The 14,963-nt window shown below is 40.8% G+C and overlaps 1 non-coding gene across 1 annotated transcript; it reads left to right on the top strand.

The window, feature by feature from the left end:
• The first annotated feature begins 10,153 nt into the window (after nucleotides 1–10,153).
• On the top strand, nucleotides 10,154–10,260 carry LOC111827498. The gene has a single exon (XR_002831096.1). It is a non-coding gene; the product is annotated as a U6 spliceosomal RNA (small nuclear RNA).
• Nucleotides 10,261–14,963: the final 4,703 nt, after the last annotated feature.

Raw genomic sequence — 14,963 nt, 5'->3', positions numbered from 1 at the left:
CCGAGCAACACTGGCAGAGCAGTTACTGCAAATTTAAAACTTGGTCCACTCCACTCAGCCCACATCAACAGTCATCCTTTTTCTGAAAAAAGATTAAGCAAAACATTTCTTACCTGATTGCACTGTCTCCACCTAGGTGCCTAGGTGGACCTCCTAGGCACAACATGGACACAAGAAAAGGGGAGCTGGCAACTACACTCTTGACCATTTCCCAGGACTGCCTTCCACCCCATGCCAATGCTGATGCCTTATTCTGGGGCTGTCCTAGTAAGAGTATAAATTTTACTACCACCAGAAGCTGCCATGACAGCTTGTTAAACAGGACAAGAATTAACATTTTCATTTAATATGCCCTCCCTTTGGAAATGTTTTATGACTGACTTGACATTTCCCCAGCAACCCCGTTTCAGCATCCACTGTCCACTGAGCATCCTTCTATGGAGAAACCTTCTTGTCCAGAGCTTTAGCTTCTGGAAAGTGCTTAATCATTGCAGTTGCAGTTCCTGGGCCGGTGTTTGTTTCTGGGTGCCCAGGGCTGCTTCTCAAGGGTAATGGCCCTCAACTTATTAAGGTATCCCCTCCCTCTTTGTAATATCCAGTCATAAGATTAATGGCTCAAATGTGATGCCACATGCAATACCCTGATAAGATCTGACTTAATGAAAAGCAAGCAGAGACTTTCTTCTGAGAACATATGTCTTCTGAGAAATTCAAAGCAAATTGGAGACAGCATGTAAAATCTCTAAGGAAAAGAAAAAGTCCTAAATGAGAGCATTTATCATCATCATAGATTCATGTGAGCTGTCAAGACACAATAAAGATTTTAACTCATTTTGTCTCTGGCCGCCTTTTCCACAAGGACCTTCATTAACAAAACTTGCTGCTTGACCTGTTTCTGCTCAGCCACATCTCCCACCATGGAGGACAGGTTGTGAAATATATCTTTTCAAATGGATGTCATTGATTTTAATATACCTTTAATAATATTACAACTTAGTGTTTTAATTACTTATACTTTTTGATACTTCCGCCCTCCAGCAATTTTATCTAATAAATCTGATAAGTGCAATAGACTCTGACACCCAATAGATATTGGACATACAGCATATGATAGGGAAAGACCATTTTCTCTGTGGTGAACTCACAGACGGGTCAAAGGTGTGCCCCAAGGAACCCAGTCACTCTGGCCTACTGTCCACAGAAGGAAGAGGCTTTTGTAGGCTCAGCTGCAGTGACACATTCTTCTTGGCTCTGTGGCAGCAACACCAGAATCCTTGACTTATAGTTTAGATGACGGCTTCATTCTACCATGAGCCAGTCCTGCATTGTCTACCTTAGTCTTATGCAACACTCTCCTGTGCTTTGCTAGCTCTCAGTGCTTATCATTAGTATTTAGCTTCTTATATTCCAGTTAATTCCATTTGTTTGCATTTAGCTCACTGTTACAGGTTGAATTGTGTCCCTCCAAATTAATATGTTGAAATCCTAACACACACTCTCTCAGTCTGTGAGCTTATTTGGAAATAGAATTGTTTCTGATGTAATTAGCTAAGTTAAGATGAGGTGATCCTGGAGTAGGGTGGGCTCTTAATCCAATGTAAAATATTTCCTTACAAAAAGGGGAAATTTGGACACACACAAGTCCAGAAGGAAGCTAATGTGCAGACAGAGAGAACAGCATCTGTAGCCAAGGGACGCCTAAGGCTACCAGAATCTAGGAGAGAGGCAAAGAACAAAATCTCTTACAGTCCTTAGAAAGAGCTACTACTGCCAATCTTTTTTTTTTAATTCCCACCAAGGATATGTTTTCCATTGATTTTTTTCAGAGCAGAAGGGAGAGATGTTGGGGGAAGGGGAAAAAGAGAAACATCGATTCGTTGTCTCCTGCACACACTCCAACCAGGGATTGAGCCTACAACTGAGGTACATGCCCTTGACTGGGAATTAAACCACAAGCCTTCAGTCTGTGGGCCAATGCTCTAACCACTGAGAAAAACTGGCCAGGGCATAACACTTCCAATCTTGATTTCACAGCTAGCCACCAGAACTTCAAGACAATAAATATCTGATGTTCTAAGCTATCCCTTTGTGGTACTTTGTTAAGGCAGCCATAGGAAACTAATACACCCACCAATGGATACATTTTGTAAGGATAAAATTTAACTTTATTAATCTTTGTAATCATGAGATAGTTACTCAATAAATGGTTTGTTAAACTTAATTATACGAGAGGTGAAGAACATCAAGGCACAAAGCTGATCTGTTGGAGAGTAAAACTGGATGATGGTAAAGGATGAACTCTTCCATTACTGGGGAGATAGAATGGGGGGGGGCGAATAATACCAAGGGACAGATATTTTATCAGGGATGGTTCAAGTCCATAGTCACAAATGGTAAGCAGGTCTTCAAGCATACCTCTAAATGTGTGCCTTATAATATTAAGGACGCAGGCAAGTAGGCTCAAACAAATCATGCAAGGCTGAGCCCTGGGACACAGTTTACATTTATTCAGCTATCATACAATGGGACAAGAAATTCAAGAACACAGTGGTGTGGTTCAAGGGAAAACAGTGCTCTCTCTGGTGTGGCTCTGGAGATAAAAGTTCTTGAAAAAACTGGAAATCAGATTACGGGAAACACTGTGGACACAGAAGAGAGTATTGATACTAAGACACTGGAATTCTTCAGAAAATCTCACATGTTGGAGACCAATACAGAGAGTACCCGGGAAGCCTCACATTGACCTGATATTGAATAAGGATCCAGTTTGCACTGGGGGTCCAGCTAAAAACAGATCAGTCTCAAGATGGTCTTTGAAAAGCTCTACTTTTGTCCGGCCAGCATAGCTCAGTGGTTGAGAATCGACCTATAATCCAGGAGGTAACGGTTTGATTCCAGGTCAGGGTGCATGCCCGGAATGCTGGCTTGATCCCTAGTGTGGGGTATGCAGAAGGCAGCCAATCAATGACTCTCTCATCAATGATGTTTCTCTCTCCCTCTCCCTTCCTTTCTGGAATCCATAAAAATATATTTAAAAATAAAAAATAAAAAGCTCTAGTTTCTACAGGGTTACAATAGACTTACCAAAGTCTGGGATAAAGTAATTTGATGCAGTCCACCTACTTTTGGTGTCAGTTCACATCTAATGGAAGTAAATAACTCTAATTATAAACCAGTGATTGACTCAAGAAGTTGTAAAGTGGCTGCTCCTATTATGCAAACAGCTTATAGGGATTTTCCATTAGGCCTATACACTTGGCTCAATTTCCATTTTTTAAAGTTTGAATTACTTGCTAAAATGACCACTCAGGAGTCTTAGTTGAGGTGCTGCTTTTCATTTATGACACTGGCCTGGCCCCATCATCATTTATGCTCCTGATCTTGGACTTAAAGTTTAGCATGGAACAAACTGATTAAATCCCTTCATTTTCCTTAACACTTTAAAAATTCTTTTCAAGTAGGATATAGAATAATGTTGGCCTAAATTGCTTTAATTTACATATATCTAAATGCAAATTCTAAGACTAAATTCCAGAGGAAAAAAATCATAGCTGTCCTACTTGTAACAAACATTTTCAGTGTAAAAATGTCTAGATGAAAATAAAGCATGGCTAAGCCAGATGGACAGTGAAGTGACATAACTAATAGAATTTTTTTTTAAAAAAGCAATTGGTCTTATGATTTTTGTAACAAGTGAGGATCATAGAAAACTTAAAAATATAGAATATTATAAAGAAAAAGATCACCCAAAATTACACTACCCAAGCACAGCAACTGTTGAGATATTTCAGTTTTTTCTCTATGCAGAACATCATTTTCCCCCCTCCCTTCAGATTTAATCAGAGCCTCACCAGCAGGATTAGCAGAAAGGCTCAGGCATGTTAATCCCAATGATGCATGGAAGTGGGATGGAAGGATGTCTTACAAGAAAAGTTTGATGGGATCTTTTGAAATCAAGAATATTTTGGAAAGGGACTTTTTTCTTCATTCCACACTGGTCACTACAATTATCTAACTTTTTAAAGCCAGGCATAGGATCTTTGATATGGCCTCTCAGTCCACGGTTTTTAATGTTTAGCCCTATCACCCCTTTTTGTCCCAATTCCTCACCACACACTTGCACTATTTCTGCAAATCATATTACTTGTAGGTTGGATGTCACCATGGATGTAGGCATTTGTCTCCATTAATGAGGAAACTTAATGAGGAACATTAATGAGGAAACTTCTTGACATTTCTTCTGTTTCCACCTCCTCTCCTCTAAAAATATTTGACTTATAGCCACCACACCCTACAATCTGTCATAACCTCTGGGAGGCTGGGTGGAGTTGGAAATGGGGTCCACTGATTGTCTGGCCACTTCTACTTTTGGTGCTACCACAAAACCTTAGCTGAGATAAGAAAATACAGAGACTGGGTGATCTTTTTGAAATGGCAAGAAAAAGACACACAGGAGTAACCCAAACAGATAACTTGTTACTAAGTTTTTCTGCCATATATTTATATATTTTTAAATATATTTTTATTGATTTCAGAGAGGAAGGAAGAGGGAGAGAGAGATGGAAACATCAATGATTGATCAGGTGTCTCCTGCACACCCCCCACTGTGGATGGAACACTCAACTAGGGCATGTGCCCTGATGGGTATCAAATCGTGATCTCCTGTTTTATAGGTTGACTAGAGGCCCGGTGCATGAAATTCATGCATGGGAGGAGTCCCTCAGCCTGGCCTGCACCATCTACCCCTCTCACAATCCAGGACTGCTGGCTCCTAACAGCTCACCTGCTTACCTGTCTGATTGCCCCTAACCACCTCTGCCTGATCGCCCCTAACCTCTCTGCCTGCCTGCCTGATCACCTCTAAGCATCTCTGTCTGCTGGCCTGATCACCCCAACTGCTGCCCTGCCAGCTAGATCGCCCCTAACTGCTCCCCTGCCTGCCTGATCACCCCTAACTGCCTCTGCTTGCCAGCCTGATCGCCCCTAACTGCCCTCCCCTACCAGCCTGGTCACCCCTAACTGCCCTCCCCTGGCGGCCTGGTTGCCCCTAAGTGTCCTCCCCTGCCAGCCTGATCGCCTGTAACAGCTTCTGCCTTGGCCCCCAACACAGTGGCTTTGTCCAGAAAGATGTCTGGATGGATGTCCAAAAGATGTCTGGTCTAATTAGCATATTACCTTTTTTTAGTATAGATAACATATATGTCCCTAAAAAGTTATATTTTTTTTACATACTTTAAATTATACAGTACATATTCAACCTCTTTTACCCGTTTTTTTTCTAAATATATCGATTTTTTTAATGGAAAGGAAAGGATAGGGATAGAGAGTTAGGAACATCAATGAGAGAGAAACATCGATCAGTTGCCTCCTGCACACTCCCAACTGGGGATGTGCCTGCAACCAAGGTACATGCCCTTGACCGGAATCGATCCTGGAACCCTTCAGTCTGCAGGCTGATGATCTATCCACTGAGCCAAACCAGTTAGGGCCCCCCCACTTTATTTTTTTAGATTATCCACGTTTGTAGATATGGCATTAGTTCATTTTTCCATTGATTTTTAGAGAGAGTGGAAGGGAGAGGGATAGAGAGAGAGAAACAGCAATGTAAGAAACATCCCTGCAGTTGCCTTCCTTAGGAGGCCCGACCAGGGATCCAACCTGAAACCCAGGTATGTGCCCTGACCTAGAATTGAACCTGCAACCTTTCCATGCACAGGACCACGCTCATGCTTAACCAACCTATCTACTTCAGCCCGGCCATTATATGATTTCTGGAATTTTATTTCAATTAATTCTTGCAAAGTCTGTGGGTTAGGTAATATTCACATTTTGCTGATGAGGAAAAAAAAAAAAAAACAACCTCTTCATTTTGAGACATTATTCTTCACTCATTGCCACATTTTTCTGCCAGCCCTAGAAAGGCTCCTGACAGCACTTTCACTGGGTATCCAGAGTCAGAAGCATTCTCCTCACCACCACCCTTTCCAAAGCCTCCTCTGCACTGGCACTGAGGCTGCTCTGGAGGGTGCTGAGGCTAGGTAATGCAGACAATGACAGGATTTGGACCACTGGAGCCACTGTACCCACCTCTCCTCTCTCAGCCTTTCTCTGCTGTGCTGGAGATAGGCCAAGATTTGCGGTGCTAGCACTTCGGACACAGGAAGTGCTGCAGTTTTTCCCTCTCCAGAGCTGCTGTCGCCGCCTGGAGGTTATAGGGCTGCCCTGGAAGTCCTCAGCATGCCTCCCATCGGGGCAAACATGGTGGTGGACTCCACAATGGAACTGCTATTTTTAGATACTTTTAAACACCCCAGCACTGAGGTAAGACTCCACTTCTTGATTCTGACTCTGCTTCTAGACTGTGGGACATGTACAAAAAATCCTTAGGCATGCCTCGACTTTTGAGATCAGGATAACGGGCCGTAGGCAAGGCGGCTCCTGGGTCCCAGGGGTGCTGCCTTGCCTGCGGCCCGGCTTTCCGATTGCCATCACCGGCTAGGGTGCCGGCAAAGGCGGCCCCGGTCCTCCAATCCAGGGCCAGGGGGTGGGCAAAGGTGGCCCCGGTCCTCCGATCCAGGGCCCTGCCACCCGGCTCTTGCCTGCTGCCTGGGTTTCCGATCACCATTCTTCCGTCCTTCCCCTTTCGCCTCCCATCATTGCGCCTACGTATGCAAATTAACTGCCATCTTTGTTGGCGGTTAACCACCATCTTTCTTGGCAGTTAATTTGCATATCGCCCGGATTAGCCAATGGGAAGTGTAGTGAAGGTATGGTCAATTACCCTGTTTGTCTTTTATTAGATAGGATGCTCAACCACTTAGCCACACAGACTGGGCTGCCATATATATTTTTTTAATATATACTTTATTGATCCTTTACAGAGAGGAAGGGAGAGGGACAGAGAGCCAGAAACATCTATGAGAGAGAAACATCGATCAGCTGCCTCCTGCACACCTCCTACTGGGGATGTGTCCCCAACCAAGGTACATGCCTTTGACCTGAATCGAACCTGGGACCCTTCAGTCCACAGGCCGACCCTCTATCCACTGAGCCAAACCAGTTAGGGCAACTGCCACATATTTTTGGTATAACTAGGGTGATACTATATATACAATTCTAAATATTATGTTTTGTCTATATTATAACTAAGCATTTTTCAATATTGTTAAAAACTCTAAGCAAATGTGATTAAGAACCACATAGGGTTTAAGCATGAGTGTGCATTTATGCATGTAACATTGCAATATGCAGCGTAGTGTAGGATTCATGAGAGCAAGTTGTGCAACCAGACTGTCTGGATTTTAATCCCATCACTGCCATCGATTACTAACATAATTTAGTTAAGTTAACCTCACTGAGCCTCAGTATCTTCATCTATAAATGGACATGATAGCAATATGTATTCATGTTGTGAAAATTAAATGAGCCAATATATGTAAAGCCCTGAGAATAGTGATTTGCACACTCAAGAAATGCTGACTATTGTTTCAGTACATTGCCATGCTGTGTCATTAAGATATGGGCTCTAGATAGCCAGCCCTCAGTTGGAATCTCAGCTCTATCATCTAAGCTGGGTAAATTATCTAGCTTCTCTGAACTTCAGCTTTCTTATCTATAAAATAAAAATAGTTGCACATCTTTTCAGAGCTCTTGTATCAATTAACTCCAACATTAAAGTAAATTCCTCAGCACAATTCCTGGCATAAATGAAGGTTCAATACATTATAACTTAATCTTTCCACATCCCCTGTGCCTGAAAGAAAGCCTTCTAAATAGTAAGCACTCAAAAAATACTTGTTGAGTATTTGGTTCATTACATACTTATGTTAATGTAAATGTTTATATAGATCTGATAGGATACACACTAACTTCCCATGTGGAATAAAATTGGTGAGAGTTAAAGTTTACAAAGATAATAAATTTACATTTTACTTTTGTTATTTAAAAATAATTTTAAAATAATTAAACCTACAAAATAAGGCAAGAACGGGGTCTCGTAGCATCCTGGGTTTAGTGAACCATCAAAATACTACAAGTAGCATGAAGGAAGAAGTTGAGTGGCATATTTTTCCATATCTTTCTAAGATATTTTATTTTTGTTAGTATATGCTTAATTTCTGACTGGTCCTTTTTTATATCTTTGACCTACTCACTTAAGATCCTTGAATGTCTCATGAAGATCCTTGAGTAACCTTATAACCATGGTTTTGAACTCTGTATCCAGTAATTTGCTTGCTTCCATTTCTTTCATTTGTGACATGTTTCTTTGTCTCCCTAATTTTGCTGCTTCCTTGTGTTTATTTCTATGTATTAGGTAGAGCTGCTATGTCTCCTGGAATTGGTAGAGTGACCTTGTGTAGTAGTCTTCCTGTAGGGCCCAGTGGCTCAGCCTCCCATTCTCCTGAGCTGGGCACTCTAGGTGTGTCCCTGTGTGGGCTGTATGCACAATCTTGTAGTTGAGCCACAGTTGCTGTTGGTGTCACTGGGAGTAATTGACCGCCAGGCCAATTGGATGTGAGGACCAGCTGTGACCACAGTGGGAAAGTTGTTGTGCAGAAAACACCCCTATGCAGCAGGACTTGCTTCGGTGAAACTTTGGTGCTCATTGAGTCTGCCCCTTGAGTGTGTTGCTTATTGATGTGCAGAGTTGTAATCTGCTATATCTGAAGCTGTCCACCAGGTGCACTGGCTCTAGGGCCTCCAGAGAGGTGCAAAGTCAGCCACTGTCTGGGGCCACCATCAGGAACTATTTATATTGAGCTTGGAGGTGCCCAGGTGAGGCCCAGCTGTAAAGCAAGGCAGGCTATTTTTTTTTATTATTAATTTGAAATTTTGAGTAGGTCACATTCCAATGAGTTACAGTTTTATACTCACTTCCATGGCTACAATCAAAATAATTAAAAATAATGTGTTGGAGAAGATGTAGAAAAATTGGAACACTTGCACATTGCTGGTGGGAATGTAAAAGGTTTCAGCCACTATGGAAACAATTTAGGAGTTCCTTAAAAAGCTAAACATATGCCCAGTTGGTGTGGCTCAGTGGTTGAGCATTTACCTATGAACCAGGAGGTCATGGTTCATTTCTAGGTCAGGGCACATACCCAGGTTGCAAACTCAATCTCCAGTGGGGGGCCTGCAGGAGGCAACCAATCAATGATTCTCACTTATCATTGATGTTTCTATCTCTCCCTTCCTCTCTGAAATCAATAAAAATATGTTTATTTTAAAAAAAGCTAAACACAGAATTACCATATGACCCAGCATTTCTATGCCTTGGTATATGGGCAAAAGGACTGAAAACAGGGACTCAAAAAGATACTTGTAAGATAATGTTCATTGCAGCATTATTCGCAATAGACAAAACGTGCAAACAGCTCTACTGTCTATCAACGGATGAATGGATAGACAAAATGTGTTATCTATACTAATAAAAGGGTAATATGTTAATTAGACCAGATAGACTGGATGTCCTTCTGGACAAAGCTATGGTGGTGGGGGCCAAGGTAGAGGCAGTTAGGGGCAATCAGGCAGGCAGGAAGAGTGGTTAGGGGCGATCAGGCTGCCAGGGGAGAGCGGTTAGGGGTGATCAGGCAAGCAGGCAGAGGGGCTAAGGGTGATCAGGCAGCCAAACAGAGGCGGTTAGGGTGATCAGGCAGGCAGGCAGAGGTGGTTAGGGCCAATCAGGTAGGCAAACAGAGGCAGTTAGGGGCGATCTGGCAGGCAGGCAGGCGAGCAGTTAGGAGCCAGCTGTCCCACATTGCGAGAAGGATGTCCAACCGACAGTCAGACATCCCCCAAGGGGTCCTGGATTGGAGAGGTGCAGGCCGGGCTGAGGGGACCCCCCCATGCATGAATTTTGTGCACCGGGCCTCTAGTATACATATAATGGAATATAATACAGTCATACAAAGAAATGAAGTTCTGATACATGGTACAACATAGATAAACCTTGAAGACATTATGCTAAGTGAAATAAACCAGATACCAAATAACAAATATTGTGTAATTCCATTCATATGAAATTTCTAGAATAGACACATTCATACAGACAGAACGTGGATTTGATATAGCTAGAAACTGGGGGAGGGGAGAATGAAAAGTTATTGCATAATGCTTACATAGTTTCTGTTTGGGGTGATGAAAAAGTTATGGAATGCTCACTTTGGCAGCACATATACTAAAATTGGAACAATACAGAGAAGATTAGCATGGCCCTTGCACAAGGATGACACGCAAATACGTGAAGCGTTCCAAAAACAAATAAAAGTTTTGGTAATTGATAATAATGAGGGTGGTGCATAATTTTGAATGTAATTATTTTCACTAATTATACAAATAGTGAAATGGGAAATTTTATGTTATGTTATATGCTTTACAACAATAAAAATTTCCAACGCGAGGAGCAGCTGCCCTGCAATTGTGAGGAGCTGTAGGGAGGGGCTCTAGGGTCAAGCCTTGGGCTACAAACAAATCCAAGCTTGGAGGGCAGAGCTATCCTAGCATAATTAAGCCTGACCTTATAGCCCTCCCTAATTCCTTCTTAAGTAGCTAATGGACTGTGGGAGGTGCAGTAAGTGTTTCCAAAACAAGAACATTTGTATACATGTTAATTTACCCTTGTTTTAATCAGACTATAAAATAAAGCATTGGCTTGCAGGTTGGGTCTTTTGTGTCCTCATCCAGGCACGAGAGATCCACCAAGCCCCAGCTGTATTCTCTTGTCTGTCTTTTCTTCAATCCTTCACAGCCCCTCCTCAAGTTCACCCTTGGCTGTGCTGGCACAGCACAAGAAGCAGCCGCCCCGTGAGCAGCCGCTACCCAGGACCACCCAAGGAGCAGTTGCCACCCACAACTGTGTGAGGAACAGCTGCCCCACAACCTTGCAAGGAGCAGCTACCACCCACAACCACGCGAGGAGCAGCCACCGCCTGTGACCATGAGAGGAGCAGCCACTACGCAACTGTACTAGAAGCGGCTGGCCTGCAACCGCCCGAGGAGCAGCTGCCGCCTGCAACTGTGCAACCTGCCACCAAGCTCACAATTGTAGTAATAGGTCCCGCGCCACTTAAAACCAGATCCTACAGTGAGAGCAAAACTGGGGAACAGAAGAACAACTCCCAAAGGAAAAAAAAGGAAGAATCACCAGAAAAGGTACTAAATGAAACAGAGGCATGCAATATGTCACAAAAAGAATTCAGAATAAGGGTCATACAGTTCATAAACCAGATGGATAAGAAAATCAACAACCTATGCAAGAATCAGGAGGAAATAAATCAGGCATGATATAGCTACAATAAAAAGCATGACAGAAGCTTTCTACAGTAGACTAGGAGAAGTGGAGGACCAAATTAGTGAATTAGAAGACAGGGAAGCAAAACACACCTGACCTAAACTGCAATTGAAGGAAAAATCAAAAGACAGGAGGAGAGCCTGCGGGAGCTTTGGGACAATATGAAATGAAGCAACATACATATAATAGGGGTGCCAGAATGACAAGAAGAAGAGCAAAAGTTAGAAAACCTATTTGAAGAAATACTGTCATAAAACTTCCCTGATTTGGAAAAGAAAAAAGGCATACAAGCACAGAGAGTCCCAAACAATATGAACCCAAAAAGACGCACATAAGTACAATGGCAAATGTAAACGACAAAGAGAGAATCTTAAAGGCTGCAAGAGAGAAGCAGAAAGTTACCTACAAGGGATCTTCCATTAGACTGTCAAATCATTTCTCAACAGAAACACATCAGGCCAGAAAGGAATGGAAGGAAGTATACAAAGAGATGCAAAGAAAGGGACTGAATCCAAGAATACTCTATCAAGCAAGGCTATCATTCAAAATCAAAGGAAAAATCAGAAGCTTCACACACACAAAAAAAAGGCTAAAGGAGTTTATTACTACCAAGCCAGCAATGCAAGAGATACTAAAGGGACTCTGTTGTAAAAAGAAGGGGGGAAAAAAGGGAAGAAGGAACACAGGCACAGAAAATAAAAATGGCTACAACCAAGTTCCTATCAATAATAACTTTAAATGTAATTGGCCTAAACGCTCCAATCAAAAGACATCGAGTGACTGAATAGATAAGAAAACATGAATATATGCTGTCTACAAGAGACCCACCTCAGAACAAGAGACTCACACAGATTGAAAGTGAAGGGATGGAAAAGTATCTTTCTGGCAAATGGAAAAGAAAAAAAAAAGCTGGTGTAGCAATACTTACATCTGACAAAATAGAACTCAGAGTGAAGGCCATAACAAGAGATAAGGAGGGCCACTTCATAATACTACTGGGATCGATAAAACAAGAGGATATAACTCTGGTAAACATATATGTACCCAATGCAGGAGCACCAAATACATAAAAAAACTTCTGGAAGATATAAAGGGAGAGATCAACAGCAATACAAACATAGTAGGGGACTTTAATACCCCATTGACATCACTGGATAAATACTCAAGAAAAAAAATCAGTATAGAAAGAGCAATCCTAAATGACTCACTAGATCAGATGGACTTCATTGACATCTTCAGAACATTTCACCCCAAAGCTACAGAATATACATTCTCCTCAAGTACACATTGGATATTTTCAAAGATAGACCACCTATTGGGTCACAGGCAAAGTCCCTCCAAATACAAGAAGATGAAAATCATATCAAGCATCTTTTCAGACCATAATGGCATAATATTAGAAATCAACTACAATAAAAACAATAAAAAATCAAACACTTGGAGGCTGAATAACATGCTATTAAACAATGATTGGGTTACCAAAGAGATCAAAGAAGAAATTTAAAAAATCCTGAAAAGGAATGACAATGAAAACACAGCAATCCAAAACCTATAGGACACATTGAAAGCAGTCCTGAGAGGGAAGTTCATAGCATTACAGGCCTACCACAACAAACAAGAAAAACTGGTAATAAATTATATAACTCAACAACTTAAATAACTACAAAGAGAGCAATAAGAAAAGCCCAGAGTGAGCAGAAGGAAGGAAATAATAAAGATAAATGACATAGAGACCAAAATAACAATATAAAAGCTCAATGAAATCAAGAACTGGTTCTTTGAAGGGATAAACAAGATTGATGAACCTCTAGGCAGGCTCAACAAGAAGCAAAGAGAGAGGACCCAAATAAACAAAACTAGAAATGAAAGAGGCGAAATAACAACAGACCCCACAGAAATACAAAAGATTGTAAAGAAATACTATGAACAGCTCTATGCCAACAAACAAAACAACCTAGAGGATATGGACATATTCCTAGAAAAATACAACCTTCCAAAACTCAATCAAGAAGAATAAAAAAATCTCAATAAGCTGATAACTAAGGAGAAAATTGAAGTAGTCATCAAAAAGCTTTCAGCAAACAAAATCCCAGGGCCAGACGGCTCCACAGGGGAGTTTTATCAAATATTCAAAGAAGAACTAAAACCTATCTTCCTCAGACTATTCCAAAAAAGTCAAGATGAAGGAGCACTTCCATGCTCTTTCTTTGAAGCCAGCATTACCCTAATCCCAAAACCAGATAAAGACATTACAAAGGAAGAGAATTATAAGCCAATATCCTGATGAACATAGATGCTAAAATCTTCAACATAATTCTAGCAAATTGGATCCAGCATTACATTAGAAAGTTCATACAACATGACCAAGTGGCATTTATTCCAGGGATGCAAGGCTGGTACAATATCTGCAAATAAACATGATACATCACATAAACAAATTGAGAGACAAAAATAACATAATCATATCAATTGATGCAGAAAAGGCATTTAACAAAATCCAACACCCTTTTCTGATAAAAACTCTCAGCAAAGTGGGAATAGAGGGATCATACTTCAACATAATAAAAGACATATATGACAAATCTACAACCAACATCATACACAATGGGGAAAAACTAAACTACTAAGAACAGGAACAAGACAGAGATGCCCACTTTCATCACTCCTGTTTGACATATTATTGGAAGTGCTAGCCATAGCGATCAGATAGGAAGAAGAAATAAAAGCCATCCAATTTGCAAAAGAAGAAGTAAAATTGTCATTCTCAGATGACATGATATTGTACATAGAAAACCATAAAGACTTCATTAAAAAAAAAACTACTAGAACTAATAGATAAATTCAACAATAAGGCATCATACAAAATTAACACCCAGAAATCTATGACCTTTTATACACTAATAATGAACTCACAGAAAGAGAAACTAAAAAAAAATCCCATTTACAATTGCAACAAAAAGATTAAGATACCTAGGAATAAATTTAACTAAAGAGATAAAGGACCTGTACTCAGAAAATTACAAGATGTTGAAAAAAGAGATAAAGGAAGACATAAGCAAATGAAGGAATATACCATGTTCATGGATTGGTAGAATCAACATCATTAAAATGTCCATACTACCCAAAGCGATCTATAAATTTAATGCAATCCTCATTAATATACCAACGGCATACTTCAAAGACCTAGAACAAACTCTCCAAAAATTCATCTGGAATAAAAAAAAGACCCCGAATAGCTGCAGCAATCTTGAGAAAGAAGAACAATGTTGGAGGGATCACAATTCCAGATATCAAAATATTATACAAAGCCACTGTTCTCAAAACTGTCTGGTACTATGCTCAAATTCACTAATATAGACCAATGCAAGAGTACAGAGAACCCAGAGATCAACCCAAGCCATTATGCTTAATTAATAGTTGACAAAGGAGGCAAGAGCATACAATGGAGTCAAGGCAGTCTCTTCAATAAATGAGTAGGGAAAATTGGACAGATACATGCAAAAAAGTGAAACTAGACCACCAACTTACAACATACACAAAAATAAACTCAAAATGGATAAAGAACTTAAACGTAAGATGGGAAACCATAAAAATTCTAGAAGAAGCCATAGGCATCAAAATAACAGACATTTGTCATAGCAATATCTTTACTGATACAGCTCCTTGGACAATG

The sequence above is a fragment of the Myotis lucifugus genome, unplaced genomic scaffold (genome assembly GCF_000147115.1).
Source record: "Myotis lucifugus unplaced genomic scaffold, Myoluc2.0 scaffold_175, whole genome shotgun sequence".
NCBI classification, from domain to species: domain Eukaryota; kingdom Metazoa; phylum Chordata; class Mammalia; order Chiroptera; family Vespertilionidae; genus Myotis; species Myotis lucifugus.
This window is presented reverse-complemented; position numbering and strand designations above follow the sequence as displayed.